General features: G+C 39.5%; 1 long non-coding RNA gene across 1 annotated transcript; it reads right to left on the minus strand.

Moving 5' to 3' along the window:
• Window positions 1-787: 787 nt before the first annotated feature.
• On the minus strand, window positions 788-22,815 carry LOC129409502 (uncharacterized). The gene is made up of 3 exons (XR_008632441.1): window positions 22,664-22,815; window positions 7,182-7,305; window positions 788-1,778 (listed from the first exon to the last, which is right to left on the minus strand). It is a non-coding gene; the product is annotated as an uncharacterized LOC129409502 (long non-coding RNA).
• Between the last annotated feature and the right edge of the window lie 2,552 nt (window positions 22,816-25,367).

Consider the following 25,367-nt stretch of genomic DNA (forward strand, 5'->3'; position numbering starts at 1 on the left):
CAATGTGTCAGATACCCTTCCTGTATGTCAGATGCCCTGTCTGTGTCTCCATGGGGTCTTAATGTGTGTAAAAGCTGCTAACCCTTAGTTTAGACTTCTACAAACATGTTCCGAAATGCATTAGATTCTTGGATAAAAGTTTGCAGTTCACATTTCAGTCTCATCGTTATAATATTAATTTCTTTTAAAATCATGCATATATATATATATGTGATCATGTAGCGTCAGTGGCTCAGTGGCAGAGAGTTTGAAGCTTCTGGTAAAATCCATTTACGGACATAAGAATCACTAAACACTAAATTATAACATTCTGTTGTTGTGCCCTTGAGCACACACACACACAGTCTGCTCCAGATGCAAATATGTGGTAATGACAGCTAGGGCATCTAGTGTAAGCCTGTCCTCTCTTGTATCTCTGTTGGGACAAATCATTCAGGTCATCTCGACATCAACTCGGGCCAACTGTGAACAACACTGGAACAAGGACAAATCCAGGACTGAACCATGACTAAACCAGGTCTACACTATAAAATAATCCAGCACTAAACCACAATTGAACCAGGATTAAACCAGGAACAGGTGTAAACCAAGACTAAACCAAGACTAAACCAGGACTAAACCAGGTTTAAACTAAATAAATAAATAAATAAATAAACAAACACACATTTAATTCCAGCATCTTTTTATTTTATTTTATTGTTGAAAATCATCTATTTCACAAAACAAAAGCAACTCAATAAAAGCAATTATTAACACATCAAGTTCATATCAAAAATATAATATCCATGTAACATTTCGATTTGAAAGTATGAAGTCACAGCAGAGGTTAAGGTCATCCAAAATCATAAAGCACCTGAATTAATCCAAGAAATATTGGAAATAATAATATTGCCAAATGTATGATTTACTATTTAAATCCTAAATAAATTAACATGCTTTATGGTTTTAGCCGTTTAGCTGCTCAGCATTTTTCATATTGTTGATTTCCAAAGCCAGAAAACCTCTGAGTAAACATCTCCCTTATTATTAAGGCAAGTTTAAACATAAAAAAAGAACAAACAGAACAAAAGTGCAAAAAACTAAAACTAAAACTATCAATGGAAGGTGATTAACTATGGTTCAGTAAATTGTTTAACATGTGTTACAGAGTGACAGGTGCTATAAAGTGACAGGTGTTAGAGAGTCACAGTTGTTATTGAGCCAATCAGGATCAAGGCTGTTGAAGGTACACGCCCCCTCCTGCTCGCACCACCGCTTTGGCAGAGGACGAATGCTCAGCAACGAGGTTGTCAGTCAACCTGTGGCTAACACTAGTAGGGGCAAACTCAGGAAACAGGCAGCAGATTGGTTTGTTATTAATGTTCATATCTTAATTTAGGGGCAGAATAATTAAATAAAAACACCAGGGTCCTGGAGAATGGGTTACAGGCCTTACAGCTGCAGAGGTTTGACAGTTTATCAAAAGAAAGTGAGCCAATGGAGTCAGAAGCGTGGCCATAGTCACTTCCTATTTGGAAAAGGCATCTGGCATGTTAGCTATGTCCATTTACTTAAACACAGTCTATGGGATGAACACAGTGTTTAGGGTGGTGTCGTCTCAGACGTGATCATCTTAACAAAGTGTACATGGAGAAGAGCAGGGGGGACGGTACATAGTCCTGTGGACATCTGTGACATGCCCTCACTCTGGGCACTCAAGATGTCCATGCGCTGTCTACAGGTGGAGTCAGACAGATGGATTCCTCCCCTCCTACAGAGGTCATATCTCCTAACCTAACCTGAAATCACAAGAGAAAAATTATTTAGTAACAAAATATGAATTTAGACATTTCTGACACAAAACTCACAAAAATGTCCAAACATAACTTTTTCTCACCAAAATCTGAGTTTCACACTATCGATAAGAAAAAAATCTTCTCAATAAATGCACATTCTCACCAACAAACAACAACACTTATCTTTCTATAGATGTAGTATGCATAGATGGAACAATAAGTTTTAGGGGCTCAATATTTACCATTGTACTAGAGGGAAATGTTTGTTTTCTTTCTGTACTATAAGATTTGAGTGTTGAAAAATTAGACTCATTATAGATACAAACTAATTTAAGTGTTTCATTCTGCTGTTTATTTATTGGGTTTATCACATTTTTAACATTTTTATACATTTGAGAGCAGTAGACATGCCTCTTATGGGACAAAATTCCTTTTATTATTAGATAGAACATGCTTAGGGTTTGGTTAAGATTAGGTGAGTAGTGACTATGGTTAAGGTTGGGAGTCAGTCTTAAAGAAATAAATGGAAATCAGTGGAATGTCTCCAACAAGCATGGAAACCCAGCATATGTGAGTGTGTAAATATTTAAAATGTTACTCAAAACCAAAGCTAGATCTTGGACCACCAGTGGACTAGACCTGGACTGGTTTAACTGGACTGATCCTAAACAAAGTCCTGATTGAGTCCTGGTTTAGTCTCGAGATAGTCCTTCAGTCCTGACTCACACTTCTTTTAGTTTGGTGTGTGAGTGTTCAGATGGTCTCAGGGGCTGATGGTGCAGATTGACAGCCTTGCTTCTGTCTGTGTGTGTACCAGGGCATCTGTGGCTACACTAGTAATTTCACAAGCACATAATTAAGACAAAAACCAGAACTAAAAGAGGACTAAAGCAGGAATAAAGCAGGACTAAAGCACGACTAAAGTAAGATGAAACCAGGACTAAATCATCAAGTGTGGAGTAGTTTAGTCTGGGCCCAATCCGGGGTTTAGTCTTTCATATGTTATTTGCTTACTAAATCTTTCTTGAGACAGAAACCAGATCCAGACAACAGCAGAGTCTTGATCTGAGACTAGTCCTCCCACTGTAAACATAGACTGGTTTGGGTGGTCTCTCTCAGGTATAAACCAAACAAGGATCTGGTCTGGTCTAGTCCTAGTTTATCTTAGACTCCCTCAGTAAACAAGGTTGAATACTGGTTTAATCCTGATTCAGTCCTGGTTTAGTTCTGATTTAGTATTGGTTCAGTCCTGGTTCAGTCCTAGTTCAGCCTGGTTAAGTTCTGGTTACATCCTGGTTTAGTTCTGGTTCATTCCTGGTTAAATCCTGATTTAGTCCTGCTTCAGTCCTGGTTTAGTCTTGGGCCCAGTTTCATCAGTATTGCAAAAACACAAAAACTCAAAGTTAACACAAGGTTTGCTGTGCCAACGCCCCTCCACTCAAAAGCAGCTATTGTTTTGAACCTTCTTGCTGGATTCCTCAGTGAGTATTCCACTCCACACTGATGGTCAGTTTGACTGGGCAGTCGTGAAGGCTATGGAAAAATCTTGTACATGTAGTTTAGTTTGTGTATCAGATGCCCTCCCTGTGTCTCCTTGGGGGTCTTATTCTATGTAAAAGCTGTTAACCCTGTAGTTTAGACCTCTACAAACATGTTCTGAAACACATGGGATTCTTGGCTTAGTTTAAAGGCCAAAGTTTATTCTCTCTCTGTTAACAAAGTCTACACATTTTTACCTTTTTAAAAGAAATCCAAATCTAACAGTAATCACAATACTTGTCAGAAAAAGAAAAAAAAAACACTTTGATTTTTTTCTAAAATAATGCAGCTCTATGAGTGACTCTGCACCTTCACCCACCAACATCACACACACACACACCACTAGGGCTGTAGTCGACTAAATAAATTCTTGTTGGACTAAAGACGTGCTGCTGATTGATTAATCAAAAAAAAGGGGTGTGACAAAAGCTCTCAAAACTAATATGTATCTCTGTGTATCTGAACTGTTGTTTTTAATGAAGACATGACATCCATTTTGTTTCTCTGCTGTGTGTGTGTGTGTGTGTGTGTGTGTGTGTATGCTAGTTGTGTTTAAAGCTCATATGACAGGTTTTCATATTTTTCAAATTCTGACTTGGTTTGGTAGAATAGCACCTGTAGAAAAAAAAAAAGAAAAAAAAAAAGTTGGAAAATACATGAAGCAGCTCTAAGTTGTGTAACAGAATCCCTCCACCTACAGTCTGTCATCAACACGGAAAACTCCATCCACAATGCAAAGACAATTAACGCACAAGGAAGGCATTCTTCTGGCAGTTCAAACATTTATTTAACTGAATAAAGGTGTTGTCAGTTATTTGTAAAAGTTTAATCACAACTACTGTGTCATTTAGAAGAGTTTTGACCCTTTACATTATAGTTTTGACCCTTTACATTATAGTTGCTAGATAAGTTATGGAATTACCTCTACATATGTCGCATCTGCTGTCTATGTCCAATGAGGAAGTAAAATGATAAACTTGACCAAAAAAAAAAAAAAAAAAACTGAAAAGACTAGGCAATATTTTTAGTAAAACCATAAATATAATAATGTAAACTATGTTTTAGTGAAATGAGTTTTGTCTGTCATATGCACGAAAAGTAAAAAGTACAGATACAGGGCACAAATGACTCCAGTCAAAGTATTTCACACACAAGATTGAATAATTATTGAATCATTCTTTTAAAAATGTACTTTCAGAGTAAAATAGTACAAATATTTCACACAGGTAAATGCAGAGATTATGAAGAATTCTGCAGATTTTTGATTAATAGAAGCGACTAGATCCATTTCTAGTCCGTTCTTGTGTTTGTACCTCAACTCAAAACCTTTAAGCAGTGTATGCTACTCTCTCCTTCTCAAATACATGTACATGTTCAGTGCAAATCTAAATACAAATAAGTACAAATAAAATCAACTTTGCCAAACATGTAAGGTCATGTATGTATGGTCATGGTGACATTATAACTATTAAAAATCATAATAGTGTGGTGTTGATGATGTTTTTACTGCAATATGAGTATGGAGCTTGAGTCAACCATCAAAATAGCAAAAGTTATTGACAAGATTTTTGTCAACATGCTTCTAGCTGTTTTACTTCACTGATGGTTCTATAGTAGACAATAGTGCTATACAATAGTCCTTTCAGATTACACTCACAACATTTAAAGTGCATATGATAGGTTAGGATACTTTTTCCACTAAAAATAGTTAACATTATATTTAAGATTTTACAAAAACATTTACCTAGTTTAAAAAAAAAAATCTGGTTAAGTTTATATATTTACTTGCTGGTTGAAAGCAGATATGACAAACAGTACGTAGACATAATTCCAGTCCTGTTACCTAACAACCATAATGTAAACAAGGTACAAAATGTGTCTAAATTACACAATAGTTATGATTAGACTTTAAAAATAAATGGCAACAACATTAGTTAGTTAAATGAAGGTTTAAACTGTCAGACAAATGCCTAAAACTGCATAAATTGTCTTTGCATGTTGGTTGGAGTTTTCTGTGTTGGTGACATAGACAGAGGGATTCTGTTTTACAACTCAGAGCTACTTCCTGTATTTATGTATTTTTCCTCTCAACTATTTTTCCACAAACTGCCACTATGATGTAAAACTATATAAACATTTAGTCACAATTAGAAAAATATGAAAAGCTGCCATATGCAGCTTAAGGAATGCTCAAATCAGATTATAATGTCTGCAGATCTTAAACTTTTCAATTTAAAAATTCAGTAGAAAGGAAAGTACCTGTTCTAAATGCAGTGAAATCAAAGTAAAAAGTATCCACTGTAAAATACACTTTCCTAAGATTGTATTTAAAATACTTTTAATACTTTCCACTGTTACTTTCCACTGTTGGACATGAGTCTGACGAGTTCACCTTTAAGCCTGTGCGGGTCTCAGAAAATGTAGAAATAAAACATAAAATCATATTAAATAATAAAAAAATAAATAAATAAAAAAAGGACTAAACCAAGACTATACCAGGACTGAACCAGGATTAACCCAGGACTAAACCAGGACTAAACCAAGACTAAACCAAGGCTGAACCAGGACTAAACCAGTACTACACTCCACAGCTAACCATGGTTTAAACCAGAACAACAATTTTGACAACTACACAGACAAATGCAGCCACAAACTCACATCTGTACAAAAACTAAAGCAAGACTAAACCAGGACTAAACACAGCACCGGAACTACACCACAGAGCTAAACGTGGTTCAAATTAGGACAAAAATTTTGACATTTACATAGACAAATCCAAAAACGAACCAGGACTAAACCAGGACTAACCCAGAACTAAACCAGGTCTAATGGACTATTATCACCATGTTTGCAGCGGTCAGTCCTGACATATTCTTTTCTTTATTTTTTAATACCTCTTCACACGACACACACCTTCCTCACATCATCGTCAGTGTCACTTTTGCCCTAACACACTTCATGTTAGTCAATATAAAGATCTTTATTTTCAGATTATCCTCAGTGTACAAAGCAGGTCTGAACCAGGTCTGAACCAGGACTAAATCAGGACTAAACAGGACTAATGCAGGTTCACATTCAGACAGACGAACTATATAAGCACACAGTTTTAAAACCAGAACTAAAGCAGGACTTCAACAAAACCAGTCCAACAGTAATTTAATTGGTTAATTACAATTTCATTATAGATTATTCTTCATATTTTCTAACATTTTGACATTACTTTTCCTGTATTATACATACATACACACACACGTGTGTGCAGCAACAAAACTAGGACTAAACCAGGACTAAACAAGACCAAACCAGGACTAAACAAGAACCAAACCAGGACTAAACCAGGACTAAACAAGAACCAAACCAGGGCTAAACCAGGACTAAACAAAACCCAAACAAGGACTGAACCAGGACTAAAGAAGAACCAAACCAGGACAGCTTAAACTTACTTTTTCTTTATCACTGTACGTATAGTTGTGTTGCATCAAATCAATTACTAAGGTCTGAACCAGGACCAAGGTAGGACTAAACAGGACCTAAACACGACCAAACCGGGTCTTCCACAGCAGCAGGTTCAAACGAGGACAATCCTGAGCTACACCCATTTCAGAAAGAAACGAGACGCATTCCGAGACAAAAAACAAACTAAATACAAACTAAACAAAACTTAAAAAAAAAAAAAATTACAATTAAGTACAATTCACATACGCCTGATAAGCACGTTTTTGGACCACGTGAATTAAAGGATACATTTAAAAACCCATCCTCTCTCCCTGGCTATCCCCCTCACACACACACACACACACTGTTACACAGACACACACACACACACTTCACTGACAGGCTTTAGTTAATTTTTAGTCCAGTTTTTACCGTTTTTGGTGGGACGAATAGCCGTTTCCACCGTGCGTCTCCCCCGGATCTCCCCTTCTGTTCCCGGGCTGTATCCTCTTCTCCCTCCGTCTCTCACGCATGGTTCCCTGATTCATTTTGTCATCTAAAAACACACACAAAAGCACAGTTGAGCCTCTGATTAAAATATATACATTTATACTTACGTTATACCTCTCATTTAACAACATCTGGACGTAATTCGCAACAAGTAAACTCCGAAATGTCCGTGTGTCTGTCACATCACACACACACTTCACCAACTCTGCGTTACGACCCTAAATGCCAAGGAAAATATGTAAATTACAAAAATAATTTTATAGAGTTTCATATTCGACAAAAAACTGCACTAAATGAATCGGTTTAATGGCATAATTTATTTGGGGGATTTGCGCAAACTTCACACACTCCCAGCACCACTCCACAGCTCCAAACCTTTTAGAGGAAACGCAGCTCTGAACTTTCGGATCATATATTGTATTTTGTATCTTTATCACATTTATTACATTGAGATTGTAGTGTTTGGGTGGAGGACACTTTTGTCAAATGTCAGGACTTAGATGAAAGACGGTGCGTAATTAAGGTTAAATTCCAAGAGACGTAACAACAAAAAACACCGTTACGCAAGCAAATAACATGCTTGAGACTAGGCAAGAACCAAACCAGGACTAAACAAGAACTATACCCAGGACTAAGGACTGCACCAGAACTATACCACACAGCTAAGCAAAACAGGGTCCAAATTAGGACAAAAACTGAGGCGGTCGCACAGACAAATCCAAGGACAAATTCAGTAACAAAAACTAGACCAGGACAAAACCAGAACAAGACCCAAACCAGGGACAAACCAGGTTTAAACTCAAAACCCCAAAACAGGACATCTTAAATTTACGTTTTCTTTATCACTGTACATATATTCTTGTTATATCAAATTCACTTAAACTCAAATAACTCAAATGAAAATGTTTCAGAACGTGTTTTTTTGTTTTTTGTTTTACGCATGTATCAATATATAAATCAACTAAATTCTTCAATTTGGACGTGAAAGAAGAGACAGCTGAGACGCACCAGGTTTAGTGTATAGGAGCAACCTTTTATCCATTAATTTCTATCTCTCAGAAATTCATCTCCGCAACAGTTCAGCATTTATTGGGATGTGTGTTTATGTAAAACTTTTGAAGGACGTTGTACAAGTTACGTTCATGTTCTAGAAACTAGTGGTTTCATAATCTTAGATGGAGCAGGGGTCTATGTAACCCTATGAGAGATTCACTATTTTTTAAAGAAATCTCCAAACGTATGATCCACAAATGCTGAACCTTCTCATTATTTGTTTGAAACTGACTTCGCGAACTTGTCATATTAATCTTACATCTTAAAGCCCTTTCAGCTAACTACTACAATCATGTACTTTCTGACGCTATCGTATCGTATATGAATAAATAGTTTCACTTTAGCTTCTTTATACTGACAGAAGACGTTGAACTTTGTGCCAGTTTTAGTTTCGTGCAAATACGCCCAGTAATTACAGAGATATGAAGCATAAACCAAGTCAACAAATCTGCAATCTGACAGATACACAGTAAATTCCACCACAGTATACTGACCTGTCCCCCAGCTCAGTTTAAACTATAGGGACTCTACAATGTGCTCGTCACGTGAACGCAGCCAGAGTCAGACGGGTACGAGCTGTGACACACGTTTACATGTAGGGTTTTAAAAAGAGCATATTATTCAGATTTTACGAACTTTGCCTCTGATTCTCGTATTTAAACAGACGCACGTGTTACCCAGTTGGATTTTGCACAAATCGATTTCCCCCCATGTTAAACCCATAGTTTTGCCTATAGAAACTCCCGGTGACGAGACTGAAATCCCGGTCCAAACATTGCTCATTGTTGTGATGATTTAATAGTTTTTCAACCTATTTAAGTCGTGATATCCTTTTGTTGTTATAACTATTCCACGTCACGACGCAAACTAAAATATGACCAAATAACTTTTTTGTGCTAATGTTTTCCTTGTCTCAGTGCTTTGGCTCTTTCTGTTTGTCAGTGATGGTGGTTTTGCTTTTAAACTGGTTCCGAAGTTACCCAGGACACTCAAAATGGCGAATTATTCATTTAAATGCATGTGAGAATTAATTTAACTAAAATGTCATATTTTTTGTCCAAAACACATCTGGTACAGTAGTGTTTTGGTTGGAAAACACTGGTTTCGTACATTTATTTGTCGCTGAAGCGCCATTACGCACGAGTCTTTAGTCAAAGAAGCAAAAAAAAAAAAAGATCAAGAACGCGCTTCGGCTAGTGACTCCAAACCTGTTCGAGTCCCAAACACAGTCTATGGTCTCAACTAGTGATGTGACGTTCGTGAACGAGTCGAGTCTTTTAAACGGTTAACGTGAACTACTGGAACCGAATCAAAGTTTTTAAAAGAACCCAATCTTTTCCTTTCAAAATTTGATGTGTTTTTGCACTTTTCAACGCTGAACCAACGCAGGAATCAGCGCAGAAACAGAGTAGGCGACACGAGTGAAAGTTTTGAGCACAAAAACATCTGCCATCATAATAACCGTTTTCACATTATTGTAGTGACAGGATTAGGCTTAACAGACTCTCGACATTTTAAATAAATCTGAGCCTTGGTCATTTCTCTCTGTGATAGTTTGTAGATAAAATAGACTTCTGCCTTATAAGTAAAGAAAAAGATTCTTTTGAACGGCTCTTTGAAGTGAACGGATCCAAAAGATTCGCCAAAACTTGCGCGTTTTTACCATGTTTAGATTCGCGCGAGATTCAGAACAAGCACGAGAATACGTAGGGATTAAACCAGAGATAGAACTTCTTACGTCTTTTCTCACGCCTGGTTTTGTGTCATTCATCTGAACTTGAAATTACATCTTTTTGGGGCGATCACATTTGGTTTGAACGCAGTTTAATCCTCATGGTAGTGATGGTGATTCGGTCTTGGTTTAGTCCTGTTCTAGTTTTTATTTAGTCCTGTTTAGGCCTGATTCAGTCCTGTTCTAGCCCTGTTTTAGTTCTAATTCAGTACTTATTTAGACTTGGCTTGGTCCTGTTCTAGCCCTGGTTTAAACCTGATTAAGTCTATTCCTTTAGTCCTGGTTTAGACCTGATTCAGTCCTGTTGGTTTAGTTCTGGGTTAGTCCTGGTTTAGTCGTGGTTTAGTCCTGATTTAATCCTGGTTTAAACCTGATTCAACCCTGTTCTAGTCCTAGTTCAGTTCTGATTCAGTCCTGGTTTAGTCCTGTTCCAGCCCTAGTTTAGACCTGATTCCACCCTGTTCTATTCTTTAGTCCTGGTTTAGACATGATTTAGTCCTGGTTTATTCCTGCTCAGGTCCAGAAGTAGTTCTGTATTTAGTTTGAGTTTTGATGTGGTGCATCAGACCAGACACACTGAACTTCTCAGATGTTTATTGTCACAGTATTTAAATGTATACACTTGATTTTTATTGTACTCTTTTTTTTTAAATAAATGTTTTGTAGATTATATATATGACCATATAAGGCATAATTGAGTTAAGTTTTGGGACAACATTTTGTGTGAGCTCAGCAGAATCTGGTTGTGTGTTTTTATTATTAAACATTAGAAAGTGTTTTGGTAATTTGATCAAAATAAATAGGGTATTTTAAATGTAGACCTCCTTCAGGACACACATACACGCGCACGCGCACACACACGCACATACGCACACCCCCCCACACACCCCTACAAACACACACACACACACACACACACACACACACACACACACACACACACACACACACACACACACACACACACACACACACACACACACACACACACACACACACACTACACACACACACACACACACACACTCACACACACACTTTTCCTGTTGTAAAGTTGCTAAAGTTTAGTAGTTCAGTGTAGTTTTATGTGTGATTTTTAACATGCCTTTGGATTTAGTTATGTCATAGAAGAGTTAATTGTATTGTGCACTGCAATATTTTATGAGGTTAAAGATCAGATATAAGATAAGATATAAGATTTTGTCATCTGCTGGGTTAAACCTGAGTTTGACTCATCCTTCAGTGTATCTGGTTTAAACCTGGGTGTGACCCATCCTTCCAGGTCTTTGGGCTAAACCTGTTAGGAGCAGTGGACCAAACCTGATTAGATAATGTTTTTAAAGTAACAGTATTTAGGAGAAAATATGCGTACAAAGTTTTTAAGCCCTACCTGAATTTTCCCATGTATCTGAGCCAAATGTTTCTTCCCCCAGTACATATAAGCAGCTCTTGAGGTCAAAATATGTCAGCTGTGTACTGTTTGGATCTAAATATAAAGCGTTGTATTGTTTAGTGATCAAGAAGTGCAGTATTGTAGCTTTACTGTGATTGGCAAAACTCCTCTCTGGTTTCTGAGAGTTGTGAAAAGTGCTTATAAACTCATCGTTGTGAATAATTAGGATACTCAGAATGCATAAGGTAAGCGAGGAATAACTTTGGACCACTGCAAACCATTTAAGAACTATCAAATGATCAAAATGGTCAAATCTGAGGTATTGTTCTGTTTGTAAAATGTGGTCAAAATATCTCCTGTGTTATGTCCATTGAGATTAAGTCTGAAAAATTTTGAATTACAATTTTGAAAATGATCAAAATGTAAAATGTTTTAAACCTGTGAGAGATTTGAAAAGTTAAAATTCTATGGCTTTAAAAAAAAAAAAAAATTATTGAAGAATCATTTTGAGCAATTACAGTTTGGGAGTTAAAAAGTGTTCAAAATGTCTGCCAAAAGAGGAGCACATGTCATCAAAAACACTAAAAACTGAAGTTAAATTTTTTAAAGTGAATTAGAAAATCTGCTGTTTATTTCTGTTTAAAAAAAAATAAATCTTTATTTGTTTTATTTGGAAATTCACTGGTTTCTGGGTTTAGTTTAGGATTTTAACTTTTATTATTTGTTGACTTTAAAATGCCTCAAACATCACACACCACTCTGTGAAAAGACTTTAACGTGTCAATGTCAAGTGAAACTGAAATTCTAAACTTAATATGATAAAAACAAAACAAAGACAATCCGACAAGTTTCCATGAATTTTCTGTGACACACAAACTCACAAACCACATCAGTGATATTTGTGATTTCAAAATTTGAAAAAAAATCTATACAAAAATGTAAACAAACCAGTGTTATCAAAGTTGAATTGAGGTTTAAAATGATTTGTTAAATTCAACTGAACACAATGATGATTTGAATGAAGAGTTTGTTTGAAAATAGTTTTAACAAATATTTAAATTAAAAAAGCTCCTTGGTGTAATGTTTCATGAGTCAAAAATAAAAAACTTTGTCTCTATAAAAACATGAATTGTAGTGAAATGTGCTTTTTTTTTTAAGGTCCCATATTAAGATGTTTTCTGATCTATGCTGTAATGTTTCCTCATCGCAAACAGACCTAGAGTTGTGTTTTGTTTCATTCACACCTGTTTAACACACAGACCTTGCATATTTAGGCAGAGTTCTTCTCTGAAATGGAAACCACTTTGTTCCACCTTGTGTTGTCATGCAGAAGGTAATACAGGAAGTGCTCCACTGTGTTTTTAAACTCCATACACCTTTACTAGAATCATTTGGGTGATTTCAGACCTGGAATTGTGAAACTCTACTGAAGGTAAAAAGAAGCTCAATGTGTACTACATCTGGATTCAAAGTAGAACTAATCTACACTCAAATTTGATTAAATCTAGACTGTTACTCAAAGCGGACCAAATCTGGACTCAAACTGGACTAAATCAGAACTAAAATTGACCAAATCTGGACTCAAAGTGGACTAAATCTGGACTCAGGCACTAGGTGGATTAAATTGGACAAAATCTGGATTCATATATTTAATATATGAGTCTTTTAGCAAGACGTGATTCATTATTTGTGGAAAAATCATTCTAGAGCACTGCGATACTTTATTCTAATATTACATATGTGTGTCTATAATATACATGAGTGAAATGTGAAAGGGGGTAGAAATAAAACAACCTAACCTAAATGTGGACCCAAACTGGACCAAATCTGCACACAGTAAATTTATAAAACTTTATAAAAGCATGTTGACTAATAAGAGGCATAAACCAGGGCTGTGTTCTGATCAGGACCCCAACCAGATCTGAGAAGGGTCCAGTCTCAAACTGATAAACAGAACAGAGCAGAGAGACATGAAAACATAAACAGAGAAACAGTTCTGTATTTTCTTCCTGAACTTGATCATTGTGAAAGAGAGAGGGAGAGAGAGAGAGAGAGAGAAAGAGGGAGGATAGACTGTACAGTCAATTGGAGAGAGGAGCAGAGGGAGTGAGAGACAGGAGGGGAAATGAAGAAAGAGACAGAGAGAGAGGGTGGGGGGTTTATTTTTAGTCCCAGTGACGTCCCACTGAAGCTGCAGACTCCAACAGGAAAAACACCACAATGCTACTATGGGCCCGAGGAGGGTATAAACCAGGAATAAAACTGAACTGGGACTAAAGCAGGACTAAACCTGGACTAAAGTAAGACTAAACTAGGATTAAAGCAGGACTAAACTAGGATTTAACCAAGACTATATAGTAGAATTGCACCAAGTTTAAACTAGAATTGTCTGAATCCTTGGTTTGTAGAGACATAAAATGGAGGCGAGTCGTGAGCGTTCACAGTGACGTCATCACTGCATCAGTGTTTCTGTCGTACGTTTAAATAAAGTTCTAATCAAACTGTGATTTAATGAAGAAAATATTAAGTAAAATTATAAACAATTACACCATTTAAAAATCTCACTGTGTCCAGTACACACAATAGCACAAATTTGGAGAGAACGCTGAAGAACAAAGACCCAACCAAAACTAAACCAGGATTAGACCAGGACTAATCCAGGACAAACCATACAGCAAATTCAGGAGTGTCAATTCAACTCTTACGGTTAACACTTTCACAATATAATATACGCTCCACCCTCCAATTAGTTAATACTACATTTTTTAAGTTGTTGAAGGCTTAACACTGATAAAACTAGTTAACAACATGCAACATGAATTTGACAGTAACTTCTTGATTTTATTTATTTATATTATTTTCTTCTTCTTATTATTATTTTTTACAAAAGCCTAAGACTGATGAAGTATAACATTCAAAATACACTATAAGTGTGAATCAGCAACTACTTATTTTACTCTACAACACTGTCATAGTTAAAATAACTCTTGATTGTGTTTTCTTCACTCACAACCAGGACTAAACTGGATCATTTCAATTTAAACAAAAGCAAAGTTGTTTCTTTGTTTAACCAACACATACACAAAATACTAGAAAATCTGAAATAACAATCGTACATTTTGACAAAGAACTTCCCAATCCAAAGTTTTTGCCTCTGAACGTTTAGAGTTTCAGAGATGATTTTGTGCTGATATCATTTCAAGATTTTTATTTTATTTTTTTGGTTTGGTTTGGGTTTTTTTTTTAGTCAGATTATAGAGTTTTGCGCATTTTTATTGACATTTTTCAAATGTCTTTGCCCTAGAGCCCATGAGTAACTCAAAAATTATGCTTTGTTATGAACATATCTTGAAGTAAAACAAATACAATCTCAGCTCCAGATTACAAAACAAAAGTATCTAACTTTTATTTTAAGATGATGAGCAACTGTTTTCTCAGATCAAATAACACAAACTTGGATTTTTGCAGATTACAATAGCCAATATTTGTTCTTTTTTCCTCGCCTTTAGCTTGCTGTGAAAAGTTTCAGTTTTAGAATAGTATTATAACACAGTGTTTACGTGAGTCTAACGTGACATGGGATTTAATATTAAACGTGAGTTTTGTTCAGTGTGATGTAGGAATGAGCAAACGGAGTCAAGTTTGGTCATTTTTAAAACAGATTTTATTATAAATCCAAAAGTGAAATTTTACAATAAAATGTTGTCAGAACAGAAACAAAAAGCGTTTATTTTAAAATTTCCCTTTCATTTTAGCGGGATTCACACCGTGTCGCCTCTCTTCGTGTTTCCGTGAATGAGCTGCACGGGGGGCTCCCCGTGTTTACGTGGTGCACGTGGCGTGGCGGGGCGTGCACGTGGGGTTGGTCACGAGAAGTGGGTCCAGTCTTTAAAATCTCTTTGTCTCTGACGTTTAAAAAGCCGCAGGTTCGAGGCTCCGTTAAAGTGAATGAAGGAGGTGTACACGTGGAAACACGTGAAACAAAGCTCCCACGTGACCCAAAGTGGCCCGAACGTGAAGAGTAAAAAAGGTTTAAACAGATTCTGAAGAGAAAAACCCGCTGAAAAAAACGTTTGGAGAAATTACATCCGAGGTTGGAGCGGGACGGAGTCAGAGAGGAGCCCGAGAAGAGTGCGTCCTCCGCGGATGCTTTTTGGGGTAAGGGCTTCCCACTTCCATATGCAGCAACAGCAAGCCCAGACCGCAAAAAGACCCGAGGAGAACCGATCCGAGTCGGGCCAGAGCCGATTCAAAGCGGGTCAAACCGAACCAGAAACGAATCGAGTGTCTGCAAGGAGTCCTGGAGACAGTCCGTGCGCTTTGGAAAGAAGGAGGAGAGGGAGCGTGTCCTTGTGCAGAAAGTTTGAGACGGACTGGACTTGGTGTAAACAAAAACACCGTTTAATGGAACAAGAAAGAAACGCTTTCTTCCACTGGCGTTAATGGATAAAATAAATAGTTTTTATCCATGAGCAAAGAAATACATGTGATTAGAACTCTTAAAAAAGCTCTTCGGTTGAATATCGGAGTGTTGCCTTTGAAAAAAGCTAAAGTAAAAAATAAAGGAAAACGTAAAATCGTTTGGAGGAGAACACGAGCGCGGGTCTCTGCCGGAGCACGCGGGGCTTGTGGGTCCCTGTGAGCGCTGTCCGTGGTGCTGAAGCATCCGCGCACTCCGGTTCTCTCCTCCTCACTCTCTCCTCCTCACTTTCTCCTTTCTTCCTTTCCTCCTCTTCTCCTTCTCCGCTGCGTATTAAGTCCTCATTAAAGTCCAGAATTAGGGTCCACAAAGTCCTGCTTCAGATCCGAGTCCCGGTGCCTCGTGCCGGTGGTCCGTGAGGCGCGTGCTCCAGTGCGTCTTCGCGGGAAACAGACGAAGCTCCAAACACAAGGCAATAAATACCGGAGCGAGCGAGCGCGCTGATTGGTCCAGAGAGCTGTGGCGTCACGGGAAAATAATTCAGACCGAGACCTGATGAAGAGGACTGAGTTTAATCCTGGTTTAGACCCGGTTTAATCCTGATTCAGTCCTTTTCAGTTCCTTTTTTGGTTGGATTCCATTTTGTTTTGGTGTAAATTTGCGTTAGACTTGGTTTAGTGTCAGTTTAATCCTTGTTTAGTTCGGGTTCTGCTTTAGACCTTGTAGTTTAATTTGACTTCTGGTTTAATTCTGGTTTCATTTTGGTCTAATCCTGCTCAGTCTTGTTTCCTGGTCCAGTCCTAGTTCAGTCTTTGTTCAGACCTGGTTCAGACCTGGTTCAGACCTGGTTCAGATCTGGTTCAGACCTGGTTCACTCTTATTTTAGTCCTGTCTTAATCCTGGTTTGATCCTGGTTTGATCATGTTTTAGTCCTGCTTTAGTCCTGGTTCTACCCTGATTCAGTTCTGGTATACTGTGGACCTGGTTTAGACCTGGTTCACTCCTGCTTTAGTTTTGGGTGAGTCCTGGTCCAGTACTGTTTAGTCCAGGTTTAATCTTGGTTTAGTTCTGGTTCAGTCCTGGTTTAGCCCTGCTTTAATATTTTAACATGTGTGATGAGAGGGAGTGAAGAGTTCAGATGGTGGGTCTTGTTCACATTGTTTAAACTTAAAAACGCGTGTATTTTATTTTTATAAACTTGAACATATTATTGTATTGTGTGTGTTTAGAACTGTTTATGTGGTCATGTGGAGCTGTAGGGTCACTGCTCTTATCATTTGGGTTCAATTCTGAACGGTGAACTTCAAAGCTTCATGTCAAGTTTCATTTTTAATTTATTTGTTTTGAAAAAAAAAAAAAAAAGTTTAGATGTGAATTCTTTTCTTGTTTTGTTTTGTTTTTGTCTTGTTTTTTTGTGTGTCATTTTTAAACATCAGTTAAGTTCCTGTACAGTCTGAGGTTGAGTCTTTGACTTCACACTCCTCTCTGTCTGGCTGCGCATGAGAGGGCTTTCTGCAATATGTTTAACTTTATGTATTTCCTCAGTTTAAGTTTAGTCCTGGTCCAGTCTTGGTTTAGACTTGGTTTAGTCCAGGTTTAGTCCTGGTTCAGTCCCGGTTTAGTCTTGGTGTGTTTCTATATAAAGTGTAGGGAGTTTTCAGCACCACGGACAGTGGCACTTGTGTTCACAGGTTTTTAATCATAATAATAAAACTTGAGATCAGTCCAAGTTTAATAAAAGTATCATCTTATTTTCTTTTATGTTTTATTTATGTATGATTTTTTATTTTGTCTTCAAATCACTTCAATAAATCCTAAAAGATGTGCATTTAATCCATGGTTCACAAACACAAAACCAGCAGGAACTTTCTATACATTTAAATTATTATTACAAATAAAATAATTTATTTTATTAATAATACACAGCCTATAAAACAGGTTACAGAGATTAAAATACTTCATTACAAACATCACACCACAGCACACACAGATTTCAGAGCCAAAGCTTCATCCTCCATCACTCACAGCAAAAGAGTGCTGTTTGCATGTTCTCCCTGTGTCCTCGATTCCCCTATCAGACTATAACATGCACAAGAATCCTTCAGCTAGATAGGTTGACAATTTTAATGAAATTTGAATAGTGTTACTTGTTACTGTTACTGTAATGTTGAGCAGATGTGACAGACGTAGAGGTAATTCCGTAACTGTTACCTATAACAACTATACTGTAAACAAAGGTCAAAACCTGTGTTGTCACGATACAAAAATTTCAAACTCAATTTTCATAAGGAATAGACTCAATATTCAATAATAAAATAATATATATTTTTTAAAAAGTACTCTTTCTTTAGACAATAGAATGTGATTTTCAACATTAAATTGTAGATCTTTCTTTTATAGAACCATGTGGATATCTGTGTAATTCCTTAGTTGTCCAGGTAGGTTCCATAGTGGTCCATGGGTGTACACTAATCTATGTGCTCTTTTACTTATACTTATACAGCTCAAGATCATTCTAAAACCATTCAGGAAAGGTTCATTTCTATCCTGTGAATGTGACTTTTTTAAGTATCGATACTGATTCAAATTACTACGTAATTTCCATATCTGATTTTTGATACTTTTGACAACCTGAGTCAAAGTATATCTAATTTTCACAAAAGTTATGATTTGATAAATAAAAACATATGACACGCCTTTATCTTTGAAAAGAAATAAATGTTTAAAATGAGGACAGATTCTGTTGGAGTGTAATCTCCCTGTCTGTGATGTCATAGTGTCCATACCAGAGAGGTCACAATGCACACAGCTCTCTTTCACTTTTCTAACGTTCAATTTGTCTTCATGTGTGAGAGTTAGCTTCTTATTTTATTGTATTCAAACAATTCGTGAGATGTGTTTATCTTGGAGTGTTGCAAATAGCCACCAAAGCATGTTATTGTAAATACAAGTCACTTGTAGATCATTATATTATAATTTGGACATTTTAAATTGCAATATTTATTTCAAATAGCTTAATAAAAGAAACCCCTGACTTCTTCCTTAGAAACCTGTGGTGAATGCAAAGCTAACATACATGACCATTCACACAGACAGTGGCTCCCTCTTTTCTGCATCACTCGAGGAAAAACTAAAACAAAAACACAACTCTGCAGACAGTAAATGTCATCACACCAAAGCGTTGCATCCTGTTGGCCTCTCCTATGTATGGTGGGGGGTGTTTTAAAAAAAAAAAAAAAAAAGATAAAAAATGGAATGCTGCTGAATCCTACGCATATCACCAATTCAAAAAATAAAACTGGAGAACGTAGTGTGTACGTCATGTGTACGTCACAGTGGGTGTGTGATTAAAAATTGCTCAAACATGAACTAATCACGCCAAATACAACTTCAGGTGAGTAACTGGCTTTTAAATGAGGTTGCACCTGTAGACCCGATCTAGTCCTGGCTCAGTCCTGCTTTAGTTCTGCTTTAGTCCTGCTTTAGTTCTGCTTTAGTCCTGCTTTAGTCCTGCTTTAGTACTGGCTCACTCCTGGTTCAGATTTGTTTCAGACCTTGTATAGACCTGGTTCAGTTCTGGTTTTGTCTTGGTTTAGCCCTGATTCAGTCCTGCTTTGGTTCTGGTTTAGTCCTGGTTCAGTCCTGGTTTAGTCCTGATTCAGTCCTGCTTTAGTTCTGGTTTAGTTCTGGTTCAGTCCTGGTTTAGCCCTGATTCAGTCCTGCTTTAGTTCTGGTTTAGTCCTGGTTCAGTCCTGGTTCAAATCTGATTCAGACCTGGTCTAGTTCTAGTTTAGTTCTGCCTTAGTTCTGGTTTAGTCCTGGTTCATTCCTGGTTTAGTCTGATAGCAACAATACAAGTCTCTGTTTCACAAACAAAACCTGTACACATTTTCAAACCATACTGGGATCATTCACATGCACCTCAAGCGAGATGCCCTCCCACAGACTGTGTCTGAGCCAAATGCCCTTCCACACAACTGTGTCACAACTCAGAGCTGACACAAACACTGTAATGTCAATGTTTCATATCATCAGATTATGTGGAGTACATGAAACAAAAAACAACAGAAAAAATTTAATCGCACCTGTCTTAAACCTGTCAGAAGCCCTTTACACTTGTCAGTAGCAGTGGTAGCTGTCGTGCATATTTTAGGCTGATGTGGAAGAAGAAAAGACTCAGAGAGAACATGCAAACTAGACAGACAATCTCAGAGGAAACACAGCTGCACTGATCGTCCAACCACAGCCTCACATACTGCTCTGGTTTCACAAAGGCAGGCTCTAAGTGGCTGAAACAGACAGAGAGAGGAGGAGCCATTCATGCACTGCTCCTCTGCTACATGTGTCAGACTTTTACACAAATACAGACAGGACAATCTAAGAACCACAGGGGGCTTCTGGTTTAGACCTGATTTAGAGCTGGTTTAGACCTAGTTTAGATGTGGTTTAGTCCTGGTTTGGACCTGGTTTTGGTTTACTTAAGTGTTGGTGTAGTAATCAGATGTTTTATTTGGAGCCTTCTTGTTTAAAGTGAGCAAGACTAATATAAGCACGAATCAACACTGTGGGCAGCAACCAGAAGAAAATATAGCTCTTGGCACTACATTTAGTCCTGGTTTAGTTTAGGTTCAGTCCCTGGTTTAGTTATGGATTAGCCCTGATTCAGTCCTGATTCAGTCCCAGTTTAGTCCTGATTCAGTACTGGTTCAGTCCTGATTTAGTTTTGATTTAGTCTTGGTTCAGTCCTGGTTCAGTCTTGGTTCAGTCCTGGTTCAGTCCTGGTTCAGTGGTTTAAATATTTGGTTTGTTTCAGTCACGACTCTCTCTCCCTTTCTCTCTATCTCTTTCCTCTTTGCTCCGTGCACGCGCCTTCTGACGCAGCCGGGGGCGCGCTCTCCGTCAGTCACGACTCGCGTGCACTCTCACAGCGGCACATGAACGAGCCCGTCAGTAGTGGGGCCACGTTTTACCAGGTTGCTTTCGATCTACGGCCGTTTCGCGGGATTTCTGAGTCTCACGCACGGACAGTCTCACTCATGCAAGGTCTCACGCACGGACAATCTCACGCACTGGCGATCACGTAAAGACAATAAAAATGCTTTATCTATTCATCTAAGAAACTCGGCAAAACAGCCTAAATTACACCAGGACTAAACCCGGGACAAAACCAGGTCTAAACCCGGACATCACGTGCACACATTCGTCCTTGCTCTTTGGATGTAGTGAGGATTCCGCTTTGGAAAACCCGCTTTAAATGCGCTCTGCTTCACATAAACCGGACCCTCCCTCTGTGCGTAATCGTGAGGCGTAATTTGGCACAAGCTTCTCCAGCACACTCTTATTTCACGTTTCACACATCATTTAAAAACACGTCGTTAATGTTCATACAGTAGAATGTGATATCCCTTTCTCAGACGGTGCACAGTGCTCTGTGTCATTCTCAGGTATTTCAAAGTCAAATCTATCAATACATCATTTCCATCAGTGAAAGAGTCCATTCTCCCGCTATATTTCTGCGACCACACCACAACAGGGACGGCATCTGACACACCGCAGCATCTGCAGATTAACTAGAGACGTTTGACCTCATCTCAGTCTAACACCTGAGGGATATATGAGGATGAGAGGGCATCTGACACTCAGGCAAACAGGAGGATGGAAGGGCATCTGACAGACAGAGATACAGGAGGATGGGAGGGCATCTGACACACAGAGGTTCAGATCTTTGCCTGGTACTTTCTCCTCTTTATCACTCGTGTCCGTGCGTAATCGTGACGCGCTTGGCACAGTCCCTCCCCAAAACGCGCGCTCATTATATTCTACATCTTTGAAATTCATAATTGTCTTTTTAGATCATAATAAGAAAAAATACGACTCTTTTATCCCTGCACGTTTTTATCACCAAACACTGAACACGACGCGTTTCTCAGAGTCGTGCCGTAAAAACTCTCATCATCATGAGACGTTATATCTCAAAATGAAAATCACTGTATTTGAACGAAAACGAACGAAAGGAACACGGTTTTTGCCAGATCTCCCGCTCCGTCCTTTGTGTCTGAGCGTAGAGGAGATCCCAGAGTGGAGCGGCGCAGAGGCGGCACAGGGGCGGCACAGGGGCGGCAGGGACAGGGTCTGGCGCGCGGAATAACGCGGTGATCGTCCGGTTTAGACACATTTTCTGCACGTTTCTACTGAACAAAGGTTCGGTGTTGCGAGCCAAATGAAGTGAGATTAAGGGACGTTTATTGCGCCAGTTTTGTCAAAAGGAACCATAACATGATTGATGGTTGATGTTTTTCTCAAACCCGCTGCACGTGTCATAAACAGCCAAATGACTGAAATGACAAAGCTCATGAGGCGAGACTAAAACTAAAGCCTCCTTGTCACGCGCATGGAGCTCGGATGGCGTGAGATTGGCGCATGTCTCTTTAAATTCTCTCATCTGAGACTCCCGCAAACACATTTCTTTTTATAAAACGCTGTTCCTAAAATAGTCGCGTCTCTCCTCGTCGCCTTGGATGCACTCGTGCCCGTGCCTCCAAATGCGCGTGGCCGTGGCGTTTCCCGCGCTTTGGAGGGGATTCCTCCGCTTCTGCTCCGCTTTAGAAAACACGGGGCTTTTCCGTCTGCGGTGCGCCGCGTTACGAAGCGTTCCGCCCTGAATTTACAGAGTTATGGGAGAAATAGCTCTAGAATCTTGTCCTGGGCGGTTTTGTCTCGGGTTGGACTCGTTCAAAACAACACGTTACAACAATTGCGAAACAACACAGACACTTACGGGACGTGAAAAAAGCAGAGACACTTACGGGACGTGCGTTCTCTTGCGGTCTGGAGGTTCCGTTTGATTTGGGCTGAAGTCAGTCCAAAACCGTCTCGTGTTTGTTCATGTTAGAAGCGTTCTGATTGGCCCAGAGAGTTTCAGGGGACACCGACAGAGCAGAGGAGGGTTTGTGCAGATTCTGTAGTTTACAGGTGTTTTTAATATTCCCTGTTCGGTTTGGACCGGAGCCCCCCCCCCCTTCCCCCCTCCCGCGGTCCCGTCGTGCCCCGCGCTTCATTAACAAATCCCGGCTTTGGCTTTCGCTGCACCCGAGTCATTCAGAACACGGCGCACTGCTGCCGCTGTGTGACCGCCTTCAGCACCACAGCCGCGGACAGCTCCTGCTAAAGACCGAGCTCTCTCCGGAGAACGAAAAAAAAACCCGGAAAAAAACCCAAAAAACAACGGTGTTAAACCGACTCCTGTCCAATCACACGTGTCACAGACGTGTCTCTACGTCATTTACGTCACCGTGACAAAAAGATCCATGTTCAAAGAGTCGCGGAGCTCTGAATAAAGTGTTAAAGAAATTCCCTCATTGACAAATGTATAATTATGGTACAGCCATTTCAGATTAAAAGAGAGAGTCAGAAATCACAAACATCTTTAAATATTTCACACATACAGAAAGTTTGTCCTATGCTTTTACTTTGAAGTCCTGCTTTTATTTTGGTTGAACTTGATCTAAAAAGTCCAATAATAAATAACTCTTGTTTTTTAAACGCTTTTTCGGTTTTAAAAACTGTTTGTACTGTAGGCAGCATCAGGGACCCCCTTAGATCAGGGTCCAGGTCCAGATCAGAGCCTAGTCCGGACTTGTTCTGGACTGGTTTAGTCCGGGTTTAGTTCTGGTTTTGTCCTGGTTCAGACCTGGTTTTTGTGGTACCGTTGCACTTCAGGCTCAGAGAACACTTTGTTCTTTTTGGGTCCAACTTTAGTTCACGTTTCTATGCACCAAAACTTTTCACTCAAATGGATATTTTTTGAGTGAAATTTGAGCATTTTAACTTTTTAATATCAAATAATAATTATGAAAATGTGTAGTGTCCAGGAGTTCAAAGTCCTGCAGATCCGCACGTTTGCGCCAAAACCAGAGAAATGTGCGTGTTTTACGGAAGACTTGTGCAGACTGCGGGGTTTGAACATAGACTGAGACAAAAATATGATATAGGGATATTTTTAAGAGAGATGGGGAAAGAGGGGGGAGGGGGAGAGCAACAGATGAACGAGAATCCTGCAGAAACTAAAGCAGGACTAAACCAGAACTAAACCAGGACTTAAAATGAGACAGTAGCCAAAACACACAAATGATAGTAAACTTGCACTGCAACAGTTAAACCAGGGTTAGGCAAACCCTACCTCGAGAGTCAGTTTGTAAATAAAGACTCAGACCAGGCTAAACCCCAACCCACAATATAAAATGAACTAAACCAGGACTAAAGCAGGACTAAGGGCTAGCCCTGGTTTATCTGGCAGTTAATCAAGACGTAACTCTGTGTCCACAGGGCTGAGTTTAGTCCGGACCGGAGCGGACTGGACTCGGAAAGGATCGAAACTCACCTGGATCTGAGGCTTCGGAGGTTTTTCCCGAACACAAACTGAAGCGAAGCGAACTGAAGCGGAGCGGACTGAAGCGAAGCGGACTGAAGCGCGCTTTTTATACGAGGTCCCCTTCGTCTATTTGTGGAGCGCGATCAAAGCCACGCTGCTATTTTTAGTCCACGGACACGCACACGCACGTACGCACACTCACACATGCACGCGCGCGGCGAGAGAAAGAAGAGCCACAAAGGCAGAAGCGGCAAAGCGGCATCAGAAGCGGCAAAGCGGCATCAGAAGCGGCAAAGCGGCATCAGAAGCGGCAGAGCGGCATCAGAAGCGGCAGAGCGGCAGCAGCAGCGGCAGAGCGGCAGCAGCAGCGGCAGAGCGGCAGCAGCAGCGGCAGAGCGGCGTGGAGCTGACGTGAGCGGTCCCCCTCCTGCGTGTTCGTGTTGCGGGTCCTCTGTGGGACTAAGTCCGGCTCCGACGCTCTGTGGCCCGTGTACAGTCCGCGCCAAGCCCCGTAAGAGCCCTGTAAGAGCCGGAGCGCCGCGCGGAGGAGTTTGGCCGAAGAGAAGCCCCAGAAAATAATAAATAAATAAATAAATAAATGTGTTTTTTTCTCTCTGAGCTGCGTCAGTTACTAGGCGCTGACGTCACAGCCCGAGCGCACTACAGCCAATATGAAGAGCGCGAGGAGAGCCGGAGGAACGCTCCGAGAAGTCCCGGGCTAAAGTGGGCCAAAGCGAGCTAACATTGGGAGAACTCTCGGGCTAAAGCCGGTCAACGCGGGCAAACATGGGGAGAACTCTCGGGCTAAAGTGGGCCAAAGCGAGCTAACATGGGGAGAACTCTTGGGCTTAAGCCGGTCAAAACAAGCCAATATGGGGAGAACTCCCCGGCCAAAGCGTGTCAAAGCAGACTAACATTGGGAGAACACCTGGGCCAAAGCAGATGAAAATCAGGGAAATACCCAAAACACAGACTGTAAAGGGCTGCCGCGTATAGCACTACAACCAGGACTAAACTGGTCTAAAATTGGAAAACGAGGAGCAAAACCAAGTAAATACACTGTCCTATCTCTGTGTGTCAGACGCCCTCCCCGTGTGTCATATGGTTTATGGGCAGACCTCACGTGTGTGTTTGACAGT

Source organism: Boleophthalmus pectinirostris, unplaced genomic scaffold (genome assembly GCF_026225935.1).
Source record: "Boleophthalmus pectinirostris isolate CB_2022bp ecotype Guang Dong unplaced genomic scaffold, ASM2622593v1 HiC_scaffold_2, whole genome shotgun sequence".
Taxonomy (NCBI): domain Eukaryota; kingdom Metazoa; phylum Chordata; class Actinopteri; order Gobiiformes; family Gobiidae; genus Boleophthalmus; species Boleophthalmus pectinirostris.